Genomic DNA, 25,078 nt, shown 5'->3' with positions numbered 1-25,078 from the left:
GCATAGCTACTGTGGATTATGCTGCTATAAACATGGAAGTGCCTGCATTTAGTATTTAGATCTTTGGGATATATACTGAGGAGTGGGATAGCAGGATCACATGGTGTTTTCCATTCCTAGGTTTTTGAGGATTATCCTTACTGATTTCCACAATGATTGCAACAATTTGCAGTCCTACCTGCAATTTCCCTCACATTCTCGCCAACATTTATTGTTACTTGTATTCTTGATAATGGCCATTCTGAACAGAGTGAGATGAAATTTCAATATAGTTTTGATTTGCATTTCTCTGATTGCTAAAGATATTGAACTTTTTTCATATGTTTATTGGCTATTTGTATTTCTTTTGAGAAGTGGCATTGACTTAAAAACACTCCTTATGCACAAGAAATGAAATCAAGATTCAAGAAGTGGGACATCATCAAATTTGAAAGCTTCCTCACAGCAAAGAAAGCAAGAATGCGAAGACATAGTCTACAGAATGGAAGAAGAACTTTGCACCTCCTCCTCAGGGGATTAGTGTCCAGAATATATTAAAGAACTCATAAAACTTACCCCAGCACACAAACAGACAAACAATCTAATTAATAAATGGGCAGCTGAGTTTTGCTCTGGCCTCCAGTTTCGTTCTGCGATCTGTGTCTTGGAGTTCTCCCTAAGAGGAAAGGCAAGAAGAAGCAGTTCTTGATCCACTAGAGTGCCCCAAGGTGAGGGCCAGCATGTAGGCTGGGCAGCTGGAAGTCAGACCTGTTGATGGACTTGAATGGATAGCATCCATGCTGTGCCCACATTAAACATTGTGAAGTCCTCTTCTGACATGTGCCTCACTCAAGTATCATCGTGAAGTGGACCAGAGGACTGTAGCCTCCATCTTCATAAAGATAGGTGCAATTCTTTGGTGCTCGCCCCAGGCTGACCTTGCCTTCCCCGGCCATGCTTCATTAGACCCCTCAAATTTTGATACTTCCCCCTCACTATAACAATGGAAAGTCCACAAGTGGGACATGAAGCAAAAGTCCCACAGTGGCATGAAAAAGCAATTCTCCCTCCATCGCCCTCCCCTCCCATATCTATGCACGCACACATTTCTAAAAATCCACCATTAATTATTGACATAAGTGCAGTAGGCAGTGACATCTTATGTACAGAAGCAGCATGAAACTCATGTCATTCTCATGCCAGCTTGCTGTGTCACCTATGTTGGGTCCTGGATTAAATACATAAGTTCAATTCTGAGTCTTTCATTTACTAATTATATGCAAAAGATATGTCCCTCTACATTGTGGCTGCTTTAGCTGTGGAATGGCAACAATTCTGTTTTTTATTAGTACTATTATTCTGCAGGATTGGGGGTTTTGTAGCAGGGATCTTGGGCAGGAAAAACACAGGCAGACTCTAGATTCAGGTACCATAACACGGACTCTGTCCCTTACTCAGTTCAACTTCCTTCTGTCTTCTGTATTCTCCAGCTGCTGCCAGGAATGTAGCACAGACCAGGGAAGGCTGTGTCTGTCCTCAAAAATGTTGTCTCTTCTTGGTTCCAGTCTGGGCATTAAATTTCTTTGTTCTAAATACAAATTCCACAGCAGTGAGTGAAAGACCTGGGGTGACCACGTGTACACTGGAGGTCCACTCACCTATGGCTTAGGGAGCAAAACTCTGCAGAGCAGTCGGGGCTGGGAACCTACACGATGATGTTGTGGAGTTGTGGGGAGAAGGATGACATGGAGAAAACACAGTTACTGTAGGCTAAACCCACGTTAGAATAAATCCTGAAATGCATGCCTGCGTAAAAATATATCAGTGGCATGATTAGTTCTAAGGTAGGGAAACAGAAGACAGTGAGTTTAGGAACTGCCAAAAGACAAAGCAAGCTGATGTGACAATTACCACCATTCAGAGTTCTGTGAAATGAGACTCAGGACCGTTTGCAAAGTCGAGAGAGGAGAATGCTTCAGAACTTGAGTATGTTTGGTATTTGACATTTGTTTCATTTTGAAAATGGATCTGATAAACAAATTCAAGTTGTTTTCTACCTAAATATATCAACTCATGCTTGATAAATCTTCAAATGTGCTTTCCATACATTTTAATGACATTTATGTCATGTGAATGGTCATCGTTTGGTGTCCATCTTTTCTCACCCCATTCCCCCAAATTTTCATAACCCTTGCCCCAGGCTGAATTCACCTGGGAGAATTAGAGATCTTCTTTCTTCCTCTTTTTTCCCTCTAACTTTACATTTCTTTGTCTCCATGGTAATTGAGGAAATTAGGAGCTCTCATGACTCTACATTAGGTCACTAAAAAAATTAGATAATAAGTGGACACTTTGATATTAGCCATAATTCAAAACTACTTACCTTTCCACATACTCACTTATCCCTGTATGATATTGAAATTATTAATAAAGTGAAGAAATAACTTACAAATAAAAGGAAATCTACCTTATGGCTCAGCAATTCCATTTCCATAATATAGTAAACTATAATGTTCTAAATTACTATGCATTTATGTATTATTATAGCATTACAAGAAATTTTGAAACAGTTTTTATTGTCCAAAAAGTAAGTGTTTAGTTGAAATTATAATGGAACTTTATGTATGGTCTTGCTCTGCATTTTTTAAAAGCACATTGCTAAATGATGCACACAAGGTGTGAGCATAACCATCAATGAGTTGGTTTATATTGCACACATGTATACATGCATAGATGTGACATACATGTGAAAGTGGCATATGTGTTTGTGTATGACTTGCAAGTGTTCATCAACATACAAACAGTGACAATATGGATGAATATTTTCCTTCATGAAAACAGTTTTCTGTATTTTTCAATTTTTTTGAAAGAAGATGCACTATTGGTATAACCAGAAAAGCAATGAAAAATTTTTGCAACCTAACAAAAAGAAGTCTAGTGCCCTTTCTGGATAAGGTGGTCTTGGGATTTCTTTCTTATCTACAAGGGATAAAGACTTGATGTTATTATATTCTAATTTAAAAACAGAAATCTGGAGCAAACAGTGTGAGTGCACACCTTGACCTGTAGGACAGGCGCTGTCAGGAGCACCACCCCAAAGGAGCTCAGGACAGACCACACACTAGGAGGCGTCAGATGTAGCTTGTCCTTCTCGTGAACCAATTGTTGCCTTTCTCAGAGGAATTTCTACTCTGCAAAGTTACCTTTACCATAATGCCTTACTTCTGCCCCAGGTGGTGAGAGGGTGCTACATCCATTCCTTTGCTTTGTGTGCTATCCTCGCCTGGAAGAAAAACTAATTAAATGTGTTCCTTATCTTATTTCTTTCCTCTAGGCTTCTGGAAAGTGATCACAGAGTCAATTTTCTTGGATAACAACTTCCCTACATAATAAAATTCTCCAAACTCACCTAAGATGATCAAAGATTTTTTTCACACTTAAAAAAAATTAAGAATGTGTCAGGCATTTTTCCCCTTTATCTTTTGTATTTAGTTGTTGAATTACTGGGATGCTTTAGCAGGGCATGAAGACAGGTGACATAATAAGGAAACAAGAGTGGTTAAGAAGAAGGAAAAATATACCTAAAAATGACATGTGACTTCTCCAGCACATGAGAATATGATGCTCAGGCACAGACATACACACACACACACGTACACACACACATATACACATGTATACATGCACACATATGTGCATCTCCACACAAACCCTAACAGAAACATGTTCTGTGTTCAACTTTGCAGCAGAATAGCAGCTCCATGCAGGCAGGAAGCAGACTCACTTTTACACATTCTATTATCTCCTGTCCTGGGAACAGTGAGTGGCACACAGGACATGGTCTATAAATATTGGCTAAACAAGAAGTATACGTTTAAGACAAAAGGAGAAATAGTCAATTGACAAAACTATTATGCCCACACACCAAAAAATCCCAAATTATTTTAATTTACCTTGAATTTTATGCATTATTCAGGGTGTAGAGCAATACCAGTGTATGTTATTTTAATTTAGAAATAATGTCAAACTTAGATAAAAGTCTACCCCAAAGAACACTTTTAGCCTAAATCATCTGAGACTAAGTCGCTGACATGATACCCCGTCACCATCTACTGTTTTAGTATGTGTTCCCACAAATGAGGACATTACTCTACATGACCGCAATTCAGCCATCAAACTCAGGTCATTAATACTGACATATTGCTACCGTCAAATCTATACAGCCCATTCCAATTTCTCTAGTTGTTCCAATAAATGCCATTTATAGCCAAAGAACCTGATCCAGGATCACAGGATACATTGAGTTGCCAAGTCTCTTGAGTCTCTGTCCATCTGGAATAGTTCCGTAGTCTTACTTTGACTTTTGTGACATTCATTTAACAAATTAGATATTTGCAGATTATTTATACGTAGAATGTCTCCCAATTTGAGTTTATCTGATATTTTCTCACAATTTTATTCAGGTTATGCATTTTGGGCAAGAATGTCACAGATTTGAGGGCTATGTACCTTTCACAACTCTATAATTTTGATTTGTTCCATTACTTTTGATATAGACTTTGATTTCTTTTAGGTTTTTCCAATGGGAAATTAATTGATATTTTCCCTTTGTAATTAATTAATATGTATGTAATGGGAAGGTGGCTTGAGAATGCATAGACATCTAATTCCCCATCGAGCTTTTATAAATTAATTCTGTATCCATTCACATTCCTAGTCTGAATTATTATTGTAATTGCTGTCACATGATGATTGTCTATTCCATGATTTTCTTTACATTAATTATTAGATTTCTATTTTTCCATTTATATAGTGCAAACTAATGGATTCATATTTCATTCAATGGATATAATTTGTTATTATCATTTTTAATTTTGATGTTCAAGTTGATGGACTTTCAAGTAGACCTTGGTTTGTTTTGTTATGTCCACTCTTGTCTGAGCACCATCGTGCTTTCTGGCACAAGAGGTTCTAGGCTGATGGAGTTCTACTTCTGTTCCAGCCCTGGATCTGCCTTTACTCCAAGAAGGTTTGCTTCCTTTTAGTTGAGAGTGGTGGTTAGAAAACAGGATCCAGGCACTAGATGTGCCAATTGCTTGTGAGTTGTCAGTATTCCCCCACCCTCTGGGAGGACAGAGATCCACACATGAGCTTCCTAGAGTATAATCTATCTCTGATTCTGTCCATGATTCCCCCTCTTCATACTTATAAGCCATTTATCCAACTGTGAAATACCCAACTGATGTTAACTTTAATACATTTACTTATTAAATTAATAGTCCCACTATGTCACCCAATTTTCTCTTTTTCCATCCTTTACTCACTTTATCTGTGAGACCAAACCTCCACTCTAAACTCATCTCTGAACACCTCTTTACCCATTTCAAACTCTCATTCATCAACTATTCTGAACCATGTTCAATGTGGCGCCTGCTGTTCCAAAGACAGGAGAGAGTAGAGGGAACAAAATAATACCAGTCTCTGCACACATGGAGCCTGTCTTCTACCTGGGAAAAAAACTGATATATTTTTGATATTTTAATTGTTTTCTAGTGGAATGACAGTCTTATAAAACCACAGTGGAGTTGCAGGCTAGCATATACATATTCAAACTTTGGTTAGCACTACTAAAGATTTTCTATGAATCATACGTTTTGGAAAAGTTTTAGAAAAGATACAGGCCAATTTGAATAATAATGATCTACAAAAGTTATTCACCCCTGCCTAGAATAATTATCAAAGTACTCACTTCCTTTAGTAATTTTCCTTTCTTCCAGTTAAATCTTCATTGTCAGACTTCATTTAGAGGCAAATCTTTTAAGTGAATTCTTTCTGAGAAGTTTTAATTGTAAGAGACATGTAAGAAGAGACATCTGTGTGAAGTGGGGGTGGGTCTGGGAAGTTTTGCCCTGGTTCTTTGCCTTCTGATACAACCCATGGAGCAACATTGCAGAACAAGTTTGGAAATCTGGATCTACATAAATGCCAGCCATCGCCTGGGGCAAGTTATCTGAAAAATGACATTATTTTATGTAATCCACAAATAATTACTAGACCTCTTTCCTGTGCAAGATCTATACTAGGTGCTAGAGAAAAATGGAAGACTACAAAGAATTGCCTTCACCTCACCATATCTGCAGGCTACTAGGGAATAGAGATAGTGCACAAAGATATTTCCAGACTTGTAATGACTGTGAAGGAAACACACCATACAACCAGGGAGCAGTATGCCAAACCTCAGCATTTGGTAAGAGCTGGTCTGGCAGGATCTCCATAAAGTGCTGATATTGAAGTTGAACCCTCAAGAATGTACAGCCGTTCCCAGGAATGGTGTGTGGAAATGGTCGGATAATTCAGGCAGACAGAAAGACTTGCATAAAGATGTTGGGACAGGAAAGAGCTGATGCATTTTCAAGAACCCACCTAGGCCACTGTGGCTGGGAAATACTGATCAAGAATGATGGGAGCATTGGCAGTTAGAAGAGGCTACTTCCTGCAGGGCTCTGTGTAGGAGTTAGAATTTTGTTTTTAAAGAGATGAAAAATAATTGAAGACCTTTGTGTAGAATAGTGATTTAATAGCTATTTGTCATGTTTGACTGTCCAGCATCTGACCTTCTTCTCTTGGTGGAAGCGCCTGTGCGGCATGGACTTTGGTGACCAAACGCTCACCACTCAGCCTTAAGGAACAGCTTAGCCTCTTCTGAACAAATTGAGCAATAAATGATAAAATGATTGAGTGATTTATGGGGTCAAAATGTCACCCTAATTCCTACAGAGGCCAGACTGGAGGACTTGACTTGAGACCTGTTAAATCCGGTGGCTTATTGATTTGAATCCCCAGATAGGTTAGAGTAAACCAGGCCTGTCACATCAACATTCTAGCAGGACGGAGTTCCTGCTTCTCCCTCCTAACAGGGCAGAGCTGCCTGAAGAAGCAGAACAACAGACTGTTCCCTAAGGACCAGCAGCTTCCTCCTAAGAGTCAAGGTGAAAATGAGCTGAGCATGAGCACTTATCTGCCTGGTTTACCACTCAGCAGTCATTGTACTTCCTCAGGGACAAAGTGATGTGAGGATGGAGAGATGCCAGGAGTTACACCAGTTAGGTATAGAAAGAAACCAGGAAGAAAAGAATCTTCAGAAACAGAGAGGCAGGTGTCCCTAATAAGGCAAACAGGATATTCTGCCCTAGGAGGTTGGCATCTGCCTTCTTCCTCTGCCGGAAATACCTGTCTACATCTTCATATGGCCCCATGCTTCTCAGCATTTTAGCTAAAGTCTGATTGCTCTTCCTCCGGGGGCCGTCCCTGGAGCACTGTACTTGACAACGTTCACCTGTTCTCAGCACCAACACATCACCCTGCTCAGTGTCCTCCATGGAACTTCCATCTACAATTATTTCATTAATAGAATGTAAGTTCTCTAATGCAGTGGCCTTCTTGTTGAGGACCTCAGGGTGACCTCACACACAGAGACGGGTGTCTCAAGTTGGGTTTTCCAGATGCAGAGGCTGGGTAAGATTTTTGTGCAGATGTTTTGTAGAGGGGTCCTCTGAAGAGAAGTATGAGCAGCAGACATCCACAGGGGAAGATGCTGATAAGAAAGATGTGGGTTCAGTTCTGCAGTGATCCACTTCCAAGTCCGTCTGTAATGGAAGGGTTTCCCAGAGCTCTCACTGTTGAAACCAAACAGGCCCAAGAAAATCAGGGCTGTCCACCTCTTGTTCTCTGCCTAATCTCATGGGGACTCTAGAGCATAAATTCATCATATAATCGGTGCACGTGGGAGCTAGTGAATCCCCATCCAGATGAGTTAGCCATGAACAAGAGAAGTGGACTATGAGCTGAGCATGGTCTTGGGGAAGGTAAAGCTGTGAGCTATTGGCAGGTAATGCTTACAGCCCTTGTGACAGGCACAGCTCTTAGAAAGGGGATCTAGGTGAGGCACTAACAAAGGGGGCAGGTAGCATTACCATAAATCTGTGTTTGATGAATGAATGGTATATATGAAATTGACCATCTCATCCCATGTTAATCAAATTATCTGACCTTTGTGTATTTGGCATTTTGATATAAATGAGATAATGGAAGTTCCTTGAGGTCCTTTATTGTATGTCTTGCTAATATCTTACTTTTTACAGCTAGAACACTCTGTGCCTTCAATCTTTCTCAGTTGGTATACACAAAGTTTATGACTTGCTGACTCAGACTCTCTCCGTCTGTTAATGCTCGCTGGGGGTAAGTTAGGGACTTTGAAAGAATGCACTAACTTCTTAATGAATCCAAGATGCCTTGTAGGGAATGTTGGTACTATTCCAAAGTGACAAATGGCATCCTAGTGGGGCAATAGAGACAGTCTTTTCACAACTCCAATACAACCAGTGTAAAAGTTGTAAAGAGGCGAGTAATCAATTGTCTCTTCTACTTAATTTCAGATGACTTATCTTGAGTTCCTTTCACTTGCTTCTTACTTTCAACTTCCACTTAAATAATTAAGTAATTTAAAATATGCAGTATGTAGGCTGGGCACAGTGACACACGCCTGTAATCCCAGTGGCTCAGGAGGCTGAGACAGGAGGATCCTGAGTTTAAAGCCAGCCTCAGAAAAAGTGAGTTGTTAAGCAACTGTAAATAACTGTTTCTAAATAAAATACAAAATAGAGCTGGGGATGTGGCTCAGTGGTCAAATGCCCTGAATTCAATCCCTGGTACCAAAATAAACACACACACACACACACACATACACACACAAACACACACACAGAGTATACGTGTCTGCATATGTTGTGCTATTTATATGCATTGCATATTTGGAGTTTTTGTATAAATAACATAAGTAATACATGTATGAATTTTCTTTATTTCTTTCCCTCTGCTTGTCTTTCTTTTGTACTGGAGATTGAACCCAGGGCATTTTACCACTGATCTGCATTCCTAGCCCTTTTTATGTTTTATTGTGAGATAAGCTCTTGCTAAGCTGCTGAGACTGGCCTTAAACTTATGATCCTCCTTCATAGGCCTCTTGAGTCCCTGGGAAGACAGGCATGTGCCACTACACTGGGCTTCTTTCTTTTCTTTAGACACTATCATTGGCAACTTAGAAGGGTACACATAGAGCACTGGGATTATAAAAAGAATGAACAAGAAAGATGAAATACTGGCACCTACCAATCTCAATGCATAAGAAAGAGAGGAAGCCAATAATATGTTTAATAAAAAGCCCCATATTATAAAATTCCACACACTTGATAGAAGGAACCCTAAATTTTTCTACATACCTCTAACATAAAAAAGGGAAATTTCTTAGTTAACCATGTTCCCCAAATAAGCACAAATTAATCTTTTATGGAAAGTGCTAGAATTTCTCAAATGAAGAAAAAGCAATTGTCTCTTGATACTCTTCATATGCTCTATATGTGTGTAATGCAAAGTAGAAATATACAAATATATATACACATATATGTGTGTGTTCTTGAAACAACTTGCAGTAATACTTGGTAAAAATAAAAGGTCTTCTAAGGAAAATGAAGGTAGACAAAGACTCAAACAATGCAGGTATGTCATCAGCATGACAATAAAACAGTAATAATCCTGAAACCCAAAGGCTCAAACAAATACAGAACAGCTGTGGGGAGTATAGGAGTTGAGTCTCTTATGAAGGCTGAGAACTTGCTAGGAGAGGGTGTGAAGGGATTGGAAGGTGCTTATATGTAAGGAAATGCAGTGTGGGGAGGACAGGTCAGAATCATTTCCAAGACAGACCTTGAGTTCAGTCAAGCTTGGGGAACCTGAAGTGAGTGGGCATCTCCTGTCCTATGCAGTCGTGTTAGTGTGTCACTCCGGGGCTGTGGATGCTGGGTCGAGAGAACATCACAGGAGCAAAAACTTCAGAGAAACACTCTGTACTGTGTGTGTGTTTGTTTGTGTGTGTGTGTGCATATGTGTGCATGTGCATGTGCAATAGCTCCTGCCCTTGCAGGTACTATAGGCAAGTGCTCTGCCGTGAGCCATGTCCTCAACCCCACACTGTACTTTTAACATGGTAACGTGGGTGATTTAGGGCACTAAGCCAACCACTTTCCCACAGCCATGAGACAGTTCGAACAAATAAAGATTTTCTTTGTTTTTACAAATAAAACTCAATGTAAATTTCCTTGTTTTTGCTTACTTCTGTGTTGTGCAGGTTACCATTTACTAACCTAGATAATCGACATCCTGTCTGGTGATCAGCTCACGGATATCTGGCAATTAACAAATAGATGATGCTTTTCATAATGAAAAGTCCTATATCTGCTGGTTTTGGAAATGCATTGATGTGAGTTGGCATCTCAAGTCTAAATATGATTGGTGAACGAGGCCAGGAATCAATGATTATTTTTCTTAAAGTGCGCTATATACGGTGGGGTGTCTGAGTATTTCATTCTGTGTTCTTTTATTATAATGTCTTTAAGGTGAATAGCAGGAAATAAAAGAATTTCCAAGGTTTACCATGAGATCTTGCCTAATAGTTTAAAATTCAGTAGGTTTGGGGAAGTTTTCCCCATAACAAGTAAAGATTGATCCTCAGGAAAAATCAAAGTTACTATATTATGTGGGCTGCTCCCTTAACAGCACTTGAAGAAGAATGAAAATAGGCAGGTAGTCTAAATGTAAATGGCATATTCAATTTGGAAATAAATGACTAAAGGACTGAAGAACTATTGAAAAAAAAAAAAAAAACTGCCTGTCTCGGGCTTGGGCGTTCAATCCAATATTCTGAAGCAACTGGATTTACCAGTGGCACTTGTTATTTTATGAATGTATGCAAGCTTTATGGTGTTATTTTAACGTCTTTCTCCTCAAAGGAAGAAAATACCTAGAATTCACAAACATAAAAATAACTAGATATTAGAAAAATTAAAAAGGACACATGGTCATCCATCAGTGATCAATAATTTAAAATGAACACATTTTCCTCCCAGAATCCAGTTAGTTGTGTGGTGCCATGCTGTGTAGGTTAGATTTATAAATCTTTGTAGGTTTAAGTTTCAGCAAGATTTTGTTTTTCTTTTTTCTTTCTCCCTTGAACTTATTTCTTCTGAGAATTCACTTCTAAGACTACAGAGAAACAGGAGTCTGACAGTCCCTGGCTGACTCTATCAGGGTGGACAGTTAAATAACTCCGCAGGTTTGCAACACTCCTCCAGCTGGGCCACTGGGAGTTTGAGTTTGGACCTGAGCGAATCCATATTTTCTCTTTCTTTCTCTCTCTTTGTCTCTCTGTCTCTCTTTCTCTCTATCTATGTATGTATATATATTATAAATATACACAGATTATATATATATATATATATATATATATATATATGAATGTATATGTATATATATATGTGGATTTACATAGAAATAATATATGCCCATTAGTAAAATGAGTGGGAGATATGACTTTTACCTATATATCAAGGAGTGGGTGGGGCCTGTTTTATCCTTTGAGCTCAGATTATTCCTCTCTTGCAGAGATCATTAATCATTTCTCCTCTCCAAAATTAACTTAGTAACCTCCCATGTGACCAAACTCAAGAACCCACCATCTTCAGAGGTGGGAGGCACAGCTATTTGTTTAAACAAAAGTTCATCCCTTCATTGTTTCTCACTAACTAAAGCACGGCTGCATTCAGAGAAACCAATCTTCAGGTGCTCCCCGGCTCCCTTGCAGCTAAGGGCTGACTGGGCCAGGGCGCTGGCAACTAAGATGGAAACAGGATTCCACTGCTAGTTCTTGGAAATCTTTTGATTTCCTCAAGAGAGAATTACTAACCCTGATGAAGCTCCTTCCTTCTTATTCTTGCGATGAAGGCCGATATAATGAAGATAAAAGGCAATAAACTCAACACAGTAGCAACAGAAAATAGAAAAAGCCTGCAACCCCGTGGTATCACTTGGCAGTTGGGTCAGCAGGAACGTATGGCTAAAGATCCTACGATGAGAGCCAATGAGAAGTCCCTATTCATTTCATCTTCTAGGTGTTGATTATTCTGTTTCTGCATCGAGCTTAGCTAACTCCCTTCCTACAAGCATATTAGCAGTCAAACAGTGTTGGAGAAGATCAGCCTCAGTGGTTGGCTCTATTTTAATTCATACTTAATGCAATATGCACTTGCAAAGCCTTCAATCATATTTTGTTTTCCTGGCAAAGGTAATGATTGTTGTTGTTGTTGATGTTTGACTCCTTAGTCACTAACTCCTTTCTACCTCCTGAAAAACTCCTTTAAACTTTCTTCAGGAACTGGAAGCCCTCCCACATGCACCTTCTTACTGCACCCCTGACCATCCTCCTCACGCCATACCACGTGCGTCCCCTTCCTGCATCCCTTCCCACCGCCCTCACCCTCACCGTGTGCACCCTCTTCGGCACCCCACTGCCTGTCCTCCTCACCTTGCTTCTCTTAAAGGTGGTCCTTTCATTTCTGTTGTGCACCTGTAGTGTCTCTGTCCTTCACCCTCCCTTGGTTTCTCTCCCCCCACCCCACATCTTCAATTTACCTCTCCTTCCTAGATCATCAGATCAGAACATAAAATCATTCTCATACTTTCATCTTATACTAACTTGCCTCGCCCCTTCTGCCTCCTTCTTACCCACTTCTCTGCTCCCTTTGCAATGAGACAATGAGATCGTGATTTCAACATATTGTCTCCATCTTCCGAATTCCCTTCTCAGCTCATTACAGTCTTGCATATCTTCCTACCGGTTTATTAACACCACTCTTCTGTAATCATCAATCTCCGTGGAGACAAACAAGCTGGACAGGATTTTAAAATCTATCTGCATTAATTTGTACAATTTGTCAATCTCCCTGAACTGCCTTCCTGTTCATTATGCTTTAAAACACTACGTTCTTGGTTTTTCTCCCTTCCTTCTGGTTTACCTGTTTCCAAAAGACATCTAAAATACTATAATTTCTCAAGGCTATGTCTTAGACAGACTCTCTTTCTCACTTATCTATATTTCTCTGCAAATAATATTATTCTTCAAATAGTAACAACACACATTTCTTGATGACCTTTCTTCTGAGCTCTGGACCCATGCATTAAAATATGTTTTGGACATCAATTGGATGTCTAAGGACATCTCATATATGACAAGTTCAAATTAACTGTCCCCCATACTCCAATACTCTTTAGTTTTTATGTGTGTATGTGTGTGTTTTGTACTAGGGATTGAACTCTGGGGCGCTCAACCACTGAGCCACATCCCCAGCCTTATTTTGTATATTTAGAGACAGGGTCTCACTGAGTTGCTTAACATCCTGCTTTTGCTGAGGCTGGCTTTGAACTCACAATCCTCCTGTCTCAGCCTCCTGAGCCACTGGGATTACAGGTGTGCACCACTGTGCCTAGAGACACTCTTTAGTTTTAGCTTTCTCTCTCTCAGAAAATGCTGATCCTCGTTATCTAGTTATTAAGGCCAGGAGTATGGACATCATACTTGCATTTCCTTGTTTAATGTCTTAGGTCCAATCTCTTGGTAGGTCTTGGTCGTTCCTCCTCAGAACCTACCTTGTATGCAACTTTTACCTTGTTCAACTATGAAACACACACAATAGCCATTTACAACAAAAGCACCCACCTTCAGAACTAAAACTAATAAGAATTCAGTTCTGAGTGGCGATGAGGCTGTGGAGCAATGAGACTTAACATACAGAGCCTCTTTGAAAAGAAGAGGCACTGCCAGCTAAAGCTGAAAAAATGAGCAATTCTCTTCCCAGAAGCACAGCTCAGGATGCATGCACACATGCCCCAGGAGACATGGAGAAGTGTGCTCACATGAAGGGCCTGAGTGGAGGCAACCCAATGTACATCAACAGTGGAGTAGATACAGATACCAAATTGAGGAATAGATATAAGATGGAATTCTATACAGCAGTGAAAATGAAAAAAATTAGAGAAGCATAAAATATCACAGATGAATCAAGATCTATGAATTTCTAGAAGGATTTTGAACTTGTATCCATGATATTTAGCAAAAGAAATCAAATGATTTGCATTTCTCTAATTCCTAGTGTTGATGAACATTTTTTCATATTTTTGTTGATTGATTATATATCATCATCTGAGAAGTGTCTGTTCAGGTCCTTGGCCCATTTATTGATTGGGTTACTTGTTGTTGTTTTTTATTGTTTTGGTTTTTTTTTTTTTTTTTTGGTCTTTAATTTTTTGAGTTCTTTATATACTCTAAAGATTAGTGTTCTATCTGGTGTGTGAGGGGTAAAAATTTGCTCCCAAGATGTAGGCTCTCTATTCACCTCACTGATTGTTTCTTTTGCTGAGAAGAAACTCAAAACTACTCTAAGATTTCATCTCAGTCCAGTCAGAATGGCAGCTATTATGAAGACAAACAATAATAAATGTTGGTGAGGATGTGGGGAAAAAGGTACACTCCTACATTGCTGGTGGGACTGCAAACAGGTGCAGCCAACATGGAAAGCAGTACGGAGATTTCTTGGGAAATTGGGAATGGAACCACCATTTGACCCTGCTATCCCTCTCCTCGTTCTATACCCAAAGGACTTAGAAACAGCATACTACAGGGACACAGCCACATCAATGTTTATAGCAGCATAATTCACAATAGCTAAATTGTGGAACCAATCTAGATGCCCTTTAATAGATGAATGTATAAAAAAATGTGGCATATGTACACAATGGAATATTACTCAGCAATAAAAGAGAATAAAATCATGGCATTTGCAGGTAAATGGATGGAGTTAGAGAAGATAATGCTAAGTGAAGTTAGCCAATCCCAGATAACCAAATGCCAAATGTTTTCTTTGATATAAGGAAGCTGATTCATAGTGAGATAAGGAGAGGGAGCATGGGAGGAATAGATGAACTCTAGATAGGGCAGAGGGGTTGGAGGGAAAGGGAGGGGGCAGGGGGTTATAAATGATGGTGGAATGTGATGATCATTATTATCCAAAGTACATGTATGAAGAAACGAATTGGTGTGAATGTACTATGTATACAACCAGAGATATAAAAAATTGTGATCTATATGTGTAATAAGAATTGTAATGCATTCCTCTGTCATATGTAAATGAAAAAATAAAGAAAAAAAGAAATTAAATGAAAAACAATTTTATTTAGGTAAACTTTAAAGACCTTGAAAGGTAAGCAATAATATTTAGCAGTTTATGCTTAGGTGAGAAGATTATAAAGGAGAAAAAGGTAATAATTGTAAAAGTCAAAATACAAGCTACCCACTGGGAGCATTAGGGAGCAGAAAATGGATTTCTGGAGTGTGGCAAGGTTCTACTCCTTGGCGTACATTTTTGTATCACTGTATGCTTGTAATAATTAACTAGTCTTAGTTTTATGCCTACGTCGCCTTTATATATAAGTGCATTGGTAGTTGTGTGTGTGTGTGTGTGTGTGTGTGAGTGTGCATGTGTATTCTGGTGCTAGGGATCAAATCCAGGCCCTTGTGCACACTAGGCAAACACTTGTGCACACTCAGAAGCATCTCTAGCTCCTTTATATACACATACACAAACGCATTATATTTCACAGTAAGATATACAAGCACTGAGTGTAGAAATAGCTTCCACAGACGAACACTTTGGGGAGTGAAATGCACAGACCCCTGGTGGCTGCCAGGCCTGGACATCACCTGGGCCCCTTGCTGCTTGCCAACTGCACAGCCCACACTTGCTCCCTGCCCCTTCCTGCAGCTCACCTCACCTGCTGCTGTCTCTGCCTCACAGCCTCTTGTCTGCTGGCCCCTTTGAGGAAGCCCTCCTTTGGCTCTGTGTTTGCTGAGCTTCCTTTCCTGCTGAGCCAGGTTACAGTGTCATCCCTCCAGGGAGAGGTCCTATCTGGAGGTCTCACCTCCCGCCCTCTGACAGCCACCCTGTTTGCTTTCTTCTCTCCACTCAGCTTGTTTTTCTTGAGGTGCTTCTTGCTAATTGGCTGACTGTATTCCCAACCCTCTTGGCTGTCGAGGGAGGCAGAAATCCTGTTTGTTTGTTCTTGTGATGCTAGTGCTCGGCACACACTAATTCTTGGTTAAATATTGCAGTAAGAAAATCAATAGATTGGACTTTGCATCAAAAGAAGGCATCCTATTAGGTAACATATGCAATAATAACTATGATAGAGGAGGAAGAGGGGAGGGGAAAAGGAAAAATAATAGAGATGGATGTAAAGGAGAAGCCAAACCACTTCCATGCACCTCCACGTACAAGGTCGTGTAGGCTGGGAGTTGACTCTGGTACTGAGCAGTGGTGACAGAGAGAGGCTGCACAGGGGGCACCAACGGGCTTGTTCTCCGTGTGTTTCCTCTAGATAATGTATCGTTGTAAGCCAGATGAGTCCCGCCATTCCTTTCCAGATTATTGTTATATGAAGGCATTAACCACAGTGGCCTTGTTTGTCACCACAAGGCAACGGCCGTGGTTCTGATGTGCCTTAAGCAGGCCATTGTCCTTGTGGCAGTGCCCGACACTGATTTGGAAGTGAGCTCAGCACCAGGAGCTGCAGTTCCCTGGGAGCTCGTCACCACCCTGGCCTCTTGGCCCCCGTGGTCCCTAAACACTGGTCCTCTGGCACACTGCACCATCACAGGGGCTCTGTCAATCCGTGCAAAACATCTGAATGCAGATGAAATGACCCAGGGTGTTAATCATTCAGCTTAAAAGCTCCGTGTCTCTTCATTTATTTTCAAACAAAAGAGCAGCAGCGCATTAGGAATGAAATCAGGACGCTACTTAATTCCAATTCAGTGAATTTCCAAACAAGTTCTTCATATCCATAAACCAGAAATATTTAAAAAAAACATTTTCATAATATTAAACTGGAGCTCTTTTCTATTACTCATAAAGAAAGAAAGACACATTGACGCTGCTAGCCTACACAGATGCTCCAAAGGAATTTTAGTAGCAATATATTAATAATACTAACTGAGGCAGTAAAATATGCGTTCCAAAGAACACTCAGTCACTTTTCCATGTTAATCAGTCATCTGAATCGATATTCTGTATCAGATCTGTAAGTTTAAATGAAGGGAAGTCTCAAAGAGCTCACCCTCATTTTTTGCATCTTAATTAGTCATCAGAATTGATACCTGGTATCAAGTCTATAAATTTAAATGGATAGGATGTCAATTTTGTTACAAAATAAGATTATAAAATTCAAACTGTCAAATCTTATAAGACTTTTTCAGGCCAAGTAATGTAGACCAAGATTCATTAAGAAAATGTATTTTTGTAAGAGATAGAAGGTTTAATTTGAAATATAAGATTATTTTTGTAAATTTATCCACTATAAAAATAGTTGGAAAAATCACTAATGTTGTTTTGCTAAAAAGCAACTTAAATTAACTATTATTAAAACAGTGTGTGAAATACCAAAAATAACTAAATAAAAGAAATGTGTAAGTCAAGTTTGGAACACTTTTGAGTTTGTTGTTTTTATTTTTGACTTTGCCGCTGCAGACAGTTGGGCAGGTGCATTTGCAAAAAATGGGCTTCAGGTGCATTTGCAAAAAAACTGTCCTTAGAAAAACATTACTTACAACGGCAGGGTGTCTTTTCTCAGGAAGCACTTGATTGTCTAATTCTAATTCTTATCAAGGATCTGGACAGTGGTACACATGTTTTTCTTCATAGTATTATAATGTTGTCTTATATTGTTGGTTAGTTATTAGAAAACTACAATAAAACCTCATCAATTTATAACCACTTTGTTATATTTCCTTATAGTCTATCTGTCCCTGAGTACGCATATAATTGCACTGATAGAAACATATCTGATACAATTTTATATATTTTATTTTAAACAATAGATTATGCCATATTTTAAAATAGCATCTTTATCAAAGTATAATTTACATAAAATAAAAACTCACTCATGTTTAATAGTAAACCATTCCTGCTTCCCTAAAAGAGTCCTATCTGGTTGTGGTTTATTACCTTCTAATATATATGACTAAATATAATTTTCCAAGGTTTTATTGGGATGTTTGAATCTGTATTTATGGCTGAGTTGGTTCTGTACTTACTTCTGTCAGGTTTCATAAGGGGTTAGGTTTAATTTAAGTATGGCCAAAAAAATCATTTGAATTTCTAAGGTAGCACATAATGGGACCAATGTTATTGGGAATGAGAAACTGAAACAAAAACTAAACTCACATGGTCTAGAGTAATTGTGTGTGTGCATGTATATATATATATATATATATAAATTTACTGACAAGTTATTGAAGGAAAACAGTTTTTTGAGTTTTACTATATCTGGACACATTTTGTGCATGACTAAATTGAATCACTGCTCAAATTCATTAGTACAGAGTTGTACAGCTTTTATAATTTCTAATAGGCTCCCAAATATCTTATTGTACTTCCAATTTAAGTTCCTTCTTTTGGTCCATTCCCATTCTTTGACTGGATAAAGTTTTTAGTGGTTGTTTTGAAATCATTTCTTAATTTACATGTCATGTGTTTCTTCTTATATCCACTATTGTTTTTGATGCCCCCTCTTTATTTCTTTAGATTAGATAGGAGTCTATCGGTGAATCCTTTGGGAGGACTTTGAAGAAATCATGATTCTTCCAAATCATATGATCAGCTTGCATCTATAAGTGGAGCAATATTTACTTACATGAATCACAGCACATTTATCAAATAAGAATGTTAAAATTGTTTGAATTCTATTATCGAACCTATATACTACGTATTTGAACGTTTAATATAATGTTCCAATAATGTCCTTCATAAGCAATATTTTTTCCAGTTCTGAGATCCAATCCAGGGTCATGTGTTTCTTTTAGCTGCAGTGTCTCTTTAATTTCCTTTAACTGAAAACCAGTTTCTCAACCTTTCTTTGTTTTTCTTGACATGGGCAATGTTGCAATGTTGGGCGGTATGGTCTGATTGCTTTTCAGAACTCTCTGTTACCCTTGGTTTTGTGCTCCGTTCCCATGGCTCAATTGAGGCAGCACACTTTACAGAGTTGCTGCACATATGGTATGTCCTCCACATTTAGCACACAGGCACACGAGGTCAACTCGAGCTACTGTTGATTAGGTCACCTTTGCTCACCTGTCCTAGGTAGTCTGCTGGAGTTCTCCACTGTGACATGACCTCCTGCCCCCATTTGTAATTACTATGGAGTCCATGGGAAGATGCTGTCCACAGCGCAGGGTCTGACCTCTATTGCTAGTTTTTGCCTGAGTTGGTTATTGGTGTAGTCCTTGCAAAACAGTGAATTTCTAACTTTTTCATTTCTTATGCACTTATTAGTAGGGTAAGTATTCTATTGGGAAATAAATTAACAAATTTTAAAAATTCTCTCTTTCTTAATGAAAGTACATATAATTGGATCTGTACCAGAATAGATGCATGAGTTCATTTTTATTCAATATGTTAATTTCTGTCAATATCCTTTAAAAATCTCAAAATTTTCCAATATTGACACCAAACTAATTCTTAAGTCCTTCTGGTATGTTTTCATCAATTTTTGTGAGCTTCCTTATGTCTTGGCACAGATAATTCCTCAAAAATCTACTGATGGTTTCTTTTTTCTAATCACAGAACCAAACTTTTTGTGCACACTGATGTCTAGTGGACACTTACCGTCACTAGTTGCCCTTTATACACATGGAAATTGTCAGATCATAGTAATGCTTCCATTTCCAACCGAGAACCAGAGGGTCTTCCATGATCCAGGAAGGGAGCGCACAGCAAGGTTCTGCCCTTTAGTTTGGGAAAAGGTCCACCCATACGTTCTCTGTTTACATCTCATTGGACAGAACTGTGATGTGCAGACCCCTCAAGAAAAGATCAGGAAAGGATTTTCTTTCTGTAAATGAAGACTATATCTGACCAATGAAAATCAGGATTATTAGTAAAGGATAAAAATGAACATTGGGTTCACAGCTATCAGGGGTCACTACAATGTGGCCTCTCAGCCAAGAGGAAAATGTGCAGGTTGATGTGCATTTAGCTCTGGGATAAATGCAGTACATAGTCAGTCCCTCCTGTACCAAGGAAAAAGTTGCTTTTGCTTCCAGTGAATAGTATTCTATATACACATCATTGTACTTTCTATTGACAGAGTTCTCAGTGCTAAAGGGAGCAGAAAGGAAATAACTTGTTATATGCACGCTCCTGTGTCTGTGCCAAGGGTCAGGCCTAAGCAAACGTGCACTGCACAAGAAGCAGCCCTGGGCAGAGTCCACGTGACCTCTGACTCACCTTGACACCTGTCCTTGTGCACACCTGTTTCTTTTCTATGTCCAGCACTGTCAGTGGCGTTGTTTTGACTCTCGCCTGCCTTCCCAAGCTGCACCTTATCACCCTTGAATAAGACAGTGGTGCTTAAAAGAATTGCTATCTTATTTATAAAGATATTTATATTTAGGAAGAATGGAATCACTCCCTAAAGATCACATGGATGTCCGTAATCTAAACCCCCAAAGAGAAAACTGCATGCAAAGCAGGTCACTATGCTCCCTCTGAACAGAGGAGGTGTTTCCTGCCTCTCCTCATGGAATGGTTTCTGAGGGTCTAGCACTGATAGGTTCATGGTTTGGAGATTCAGATCAAAAAGCACCATTGTGTGTTGACTTAAATGATCCTGCATGGAACGCCATTTCCATCCTAGAGGAAAAAAAATCACAGCAGTTTTCTGAGTCTTCTGGGAGAAAGAAGGAAGAAGATCCCAGTCACATCCCCTGAAACAGACTAATCATTTGTGTTCAGTTTCCAAGTCACAGTTGACCTACTGCTGCTCACTAACCACACTTGAACTGTAAGGAAGGGAATGGTGTTGAATAGTTTGAAATCAGTGGGAAAGTGTTGCTCTGATTTCTCTCCATGATAAAAAAAAAATCCTTTTAGAGATGAGTATATTCTAAGATAATTTTACAGATATAAAGTATCCCCATTCCTTGTACAGGCTCCATTGTACACTCAGCTGGGTGGAGGGTGGACACTGATGCAGGACTCTCTTCGGTGCATTAGAGTCAAATTACTTGACTGTAATTTGAGAGCTTACGATCATGGCCATCTTAAGATGAATACCACCGGATTCAAACACTAAAATTCTAGTTTACCTAGACTTTTGCCATATATCTAACTGTCCTACAGATGACTCATTAAGGACAAAAACAACAGTTCAACTCTATCATTATCACATTTAAATTATACATTAGTTTGGTATGAGAGTTTCATCTTGGTTTTACTTGATCAGAGACTAACAAAACAATATTCCCAAATGCTGAAATTCTATGTAAATTTCATATTTATTGTCATACATAGCAATGACCATGTTCTAGAGGCACTTACATTTGTCAGTAATATGAACCAACACAGACACTGAAAGTATCAGCATGCAGTGTGTTACATACACCATCCTGCCTGGAGATGTTTCTTGCATTATCTAATGCATTTTGCTTTCCAAATGTACACACCAGAACCTGAAAAAATTGTTATCCTTGATATAATCCTAGCCTGAGACCAGCCAGGTCAGAGCACATGAGGCACATCAGAAATAGAAAGTCTACCGTGCCAACAGTCTTGGTCACTTTCAGCCCAGTGGAGGGAGCTGGTTTAACACTGGAGATATGGCCAGTCCAGCAGGATATCGGGCATAAAATTGCATTTCTCCTCCTTCATACCTTATGCAAGCCAATGAAGCTGGTTTTATTTCCAATTTGGTAACAAAAAGGAATAAGGTGCTAATCTTTCAAATGAAAATGGAAATATTTTTCCTGCGACTGACTTTTCAGCCCTATTTCTAAGTGAACTATCCTTAGGGAAGCAGCCCAGGATATAATTTTACTGTCACATAAAACGTTTGCATTGTATTTTACTCAAATAAGTTTTATGCTTTGACAATTTCTCTCTCTCTCTCTCTCTCTCTCTCTCTCTCTCTCTCTCTCTCTCTCTCTCTCTCTCCCTCTCTCTCAGCCATTTAGATGGAAGTGGTTTCTTGGAGTAAAACTTTTAAAGAATAGTATTGCTTGATGCCTGTGCTTGTTCTGCCAGAGGAGCAGATGCAGAGGCCATGTAGTGGATCTCCACAATGAAGGGCATTTAGCAATCTCATCTTCTCTAGACACAGAAAGCTGCTGTGCGCTGTGAAGGAAAGAAGAGGAGAAAGAAAAACAGAATGAGAGCAGGATCAAGAACAATCTTTCCTCTTCCTTTTCTCTTCCTCCCTGAGCTAAAGGGAGCATCCTGAGCTAGGCGCTGGCTCACGTGACACAGAGTGGCTGGTGGGAGACAGAAAAATCGCTGTCTTCTTTGAAGTTGTATTTTACAACAGAGGGAAATGATTGGTTTGGGTTATTTTCAGTAAAATGAGGAGGGGAAAAGAACTCTGATGTAACATTTCCCTGATTCTTGAGGCTTTCAGGTATTTTTTTTTCCCCACACAGGATGAGAACTTGATCTGAGATAAAAGACCCAAATTGCTTTCTTTTCAGACCACTTTTAATTCATGTCAACTTTTATTGCATGTGAATTATGAGGAATGATGAAATTTGCATTTTCTCTCATCATCCCCACATCTAAGTGTATAATAATTATTATATTATGTTGTCCTACAAATCTGGGTTCCTCGAAGTGATTACTGGATTACTGTCATCTTAAAAATGTAATTCTAAGTAAGATGCCTTATTTTTAGCGAAGGAAAATCACTTCTCTATGAAGCTATAATATGGGTAGAGGTGTGGATGGAGAAATAATATTAAATGCATTATGGATAGGCTGGACTGTAATAAGCCCAGGGAGACTTCTTATTCTGAAAAACAGCAGGTGTCCATCATGGATCAAAGGCTGGGTAATGGCAAATCCATTAATAGAGAGAATCAGAGGAATTGAAGGGTGACGCAGGCGAATACAAGGTGCCACTCAAAGCCCCAGTCCTGGTGTCCCACTGTATCAGACAGGAAAAGGTCAAATGAGCTCTTCTCCTTTACCAGACCTCTGGGCTAAACTCAAGGCTCACAAGCGTGACATCTACAGTGTGTCCCCACTTAAATCTCTAAACATAGCCTGGGGAGAAGGTGTTACCCCTTTTTGAGTCAGACACTGGGTGTGACGCCTGCTGTCTGTGACTGCTGCTCTCTGACAACACCAAGGGCAGGTGACATGCTTCTAGCTCCTTTTTCCCAGAGGAGTTTGGAGAACTTGTTTTCTAACATCATCAAGCATTGTCACATGAGATTTTGCTAGCTACCGCCCCATTCCTCAGCTCCTTCTATTCCATTCCCAGCCCAGCCTCCTCATTGCCCTGCCTATTTCCCCAGGGACACGTTGTTTTTGTTTTTGTTGTTGTGATGGTGGTGGTGCTGGGGATTGAACCCAGGGCCTTGTGCATGCCAGGTGAGCACTCTACCAACTGAGCTATATCCTCAGCCTCCAGGGATACTTTTTAAGTAAGTCCCTGTCCCACAGATCTTTGGAGAAGCCAGCCGAACCTAAATGCATCTGTTGTGAGAGCAGGTTTCTCTTGCATGGTTGCATGAGAAATGTGCCACAGGAGGGGGTAGTAAGAATTTTTCTTCCTCTTGAATTCAGCCTAAAGGGTGGGTGTCAGGGGCAGAAGGGGCACCCAGGGGCATGCAGAGTGGTTGAAAAGCCAGACATGGAAAAGCTGAATCTGCTCTAGCTCCCTGTAGCTCAGCTTTGCATCCTCGCATGCATAGTTCTGTGACAGTACACATGTCCTGCTATCTCAAGACATGTACTGTGAGGTGGCTAAATCAAGCTAATTCACATATACATCCCTCACATGCTCACTATTTTGTGGTGTGGGAAAACCTCATTCATATCAGGAGTTTACACTGTGATGCAAAAATAAAATCTTTACAGATTGATGAATGCGGTTCCCATGTACCAAGAAAGGGACACAACTATGCTAAAGTTTATGGGAAAAAACTTCCCAAAAATCTTTCTTCTGACTTCAACGTAGAGGTCATTCAAGAAACAAAATGTGCTTATTTCCTTCAGGGTGCCTCCCAGGCCTGGAGGCTGACTTCTTTCTCTCTTTAAAAGAAGTCCTCCTAAACTTCTGTGGGTTTGTTCTCTTCTTTCATTCAAGTCACCCCACAGAGAGGCTGTCCATTTCCCAAGTATGCACTGGGTATCCTCACAGCCCCGTGTCCACCCCTGCACAGGTGCATCACTATGTGAAATCCTTGTGTTCATTGGGTTATTGGTTATTCCATGTGTTGCCCTCACCAACAACCAATCTCCAGGTAGCCAATGTCTATTTATTTGCTAGGACTTTAGTGCCTTGATCAATAAATAATGATTGACTACATAATAACATTGATTTAACAAAACTGAAAAAGAGAATGCATATTAACTTTTTAAAGTTAATGTTTCTGCATCCAATTATTGTACAAAATGGTCATTTTTCAGTCTGAATCCCCCTTCTCTTTGCACGGGCAGGGCCATCTGTTAATTTACAGTAAAACTGTTTCTGCAGATGGGTGTTAAATTATATGCATGATCAAGAAGACATGGCAGAACTTGTCACTATCCTTTGCCAGTGGCCTTTTAAGCATTCAATTTAGAGAGGGGATCAATTATTCAGCAGAGAAGCTCTCCCTGTCCACCATGGCCACTTCAAAGCAGTTCTATCCTGCCACAGAGGGGTTGTTTTTGGAGGTGAACTGTTCTTCAGCTTTGAGGAAACCTGAAGTTCCCCTGTGCTATCTGGCCCAGGTGTCTTGAAGCCTAGCCTGAAAAATTACAAAAGAACATTTTAAAAACAGGAAACCAGGGTTCACTGTCTACAGCATGACTGTCCTCTAACCACATAGATACCAGTTGGGAAAATTAATTTCACTCTCCTCCCCTCAGGCCGCAGAATGTTTTCCTCAAGCATATCACAGATTGTGATCAGATTATTTTCCACTGCCCATCAGATGAGTGGTAGAAATCAGTTTAAGTGATTTGTCCATTTTTTGGCATTAGGGATGTTGGCAGGAAAAACCATGCCAGGCTACACTTAGAACAGAATTTGCCATCTGTGATGGACGTCTACCAATTATTTTTCTTAATTTGGAGCCTGTCATCAGTTCTAATAAAAAGGAGGACATCACAAAATTTTC

This window comes from Marmota monax, unplaced genomic scaffold (genome assembly GCF_021218885.2).
Source record: "Marmota monax isolate L192 unplaced genomic scaffold, Marmota_monax_Labrador192_F-V1.1 WCK01_AAM20220418_F8-fsc00014, whole genome shotgun sequence".
Taxonomy (NCBI): domain Eukaryota; kingdom Metazoa; phylum Chordata; class Mammalia; order Rodentia; family Sciuridae; genus Marmota; species Marmota monax.
This window is presented reverse-complemented; position numbering follows the sequence as displayed.